Below are 1577 nucleotides of genomic sequence, written 5' to 3' on the forward strand. Positions count from 1 at the left end.
CACTCCTGTATGATATGCTTCCATACCTGATAACCATTATACATTGTATCGTGATGCAGGATAAAATAAGTCTGTTGGTGTTTTCAAAATATTATGAGTTTGTGCTTACGATGATATATTTGTGAGGCACAAATGTGACTTATGTTGAAGATTTTTTCTTTGGGAACAGTGATTTGTTGGTATTTAAGAGATAACTATAATGAGGACTTGGGCAAAGGGATGACTTGCTACAAATTACACTTGCCTACCTCTTCAAAACTTGCAGCATAGCTTGTTTGAATGTTTTTTCTGTACTGAAGAATAGGAAATAACATTTTTTTAAAGTTTAGAATTGGAACAAGAACATTTATTTAATGCCACTGCCAAATAGTACCAAGCAATTTCACAAAATTTGACATTGACCGACATTAAATATTAAAGCTGGTGAGGAAAGCTTTAAAGACTGTTTTATTGTAGAAAAGAGGCAGGGTTGTTCATAAAGGGGAATTCCAGATCTTAGTGCTTCAACAACAGAAGGTTTAGCCACCAGTGGAATGATTAAAATTTGGGAGGCAATATAGCCCACAATTAGCGGAATGTAGAGATCTTGAAGGAATAAGCCCAATGCTAGGTTATTAGAACTTTTTTGTGATATGTAAAATAGGTAGGATACGGATATGAAGTATGATTTATATTTGTAGGTGGATCACATCTTATGATATCAAAATGTCTTAAGTGCTTTTCATTAGGCCTCCCCAAATCAAAAGGAATTAATGGTAATTTCAAGGGACTAATAATTCACAGACCTATCTTTGCCAGGTCTGACCTACATGTGGCTATATATTCAGTGATGTGGTGGACTCCACTCTAGTGATGCATTCACTTGTACCAACCACTAGAAATTTAAAAAGGAATGAAACTAGATGCAGCAAGACATTGATTAAAGCAGGAAAGACAACAGCAAACACAGCTCTCCCAGATGTTGGTAAAGGGAGATTTTGGAGTGTCAGTGGGGCTGTCTCACAGGCTAATCAGGCAGCAGCCTGACATAGTCATACTCATGGAATCATACTGTACACACAATGTCCCAGACAACCATCACAAGTCTATGCCATCAACAGCTCAAAACCAGCAGAGGTGGCAGCACAGTGCTACATTGTGTAATCATTAAAAACACAGAAATAGAGAACACACACCGGATCATCAACGCCACACTCACAGGAATCCGATTCACTAGAGAGGAAGAAAAGGACAACCAGCTCCCTTTCCTAGATGTGATGGTACAGAGAACACCGAACGGAGAATTCACCACAAAGGTATACAGGAAAGCCACACACACAGACCAAGTCCTAAACTACGAAAGCAACCACCCCAACACAAAAGAAATTGCATCAAGACACTATTCAAAAGGGCCACAACACACTGCAGTACACCAGAACTGCAAAAAGAGGAAGACGAACCCCTATACAATGTATTCGCCAAAAATGGATACCCGCGCACTTTCATCAACAGATACCTAAGGGAAAGACAACGGAATGAGGACATGCCGCAACCCAAAGGACTAGCCACACTACCATACATCAAAAACATTTCTGAAC

The sequence above is a fragment of the Chiloscyllium plagiosum genome, chromosome 21 (genome assembly GCF_004010195.1).
Source record: "Chiloscyllium plagiosum isolate BGI_BamShark_2017 chromosome 21, ASM401019v2, whole genome shotgun sequence".
Lineage (NCBI taxonomy): Eukaryota > Metazoa > Chordata > Chondrichthyes > Orectolobiformes > Hemiscylliidae > Chiloscyllium > Chiloscyllium plagiosum.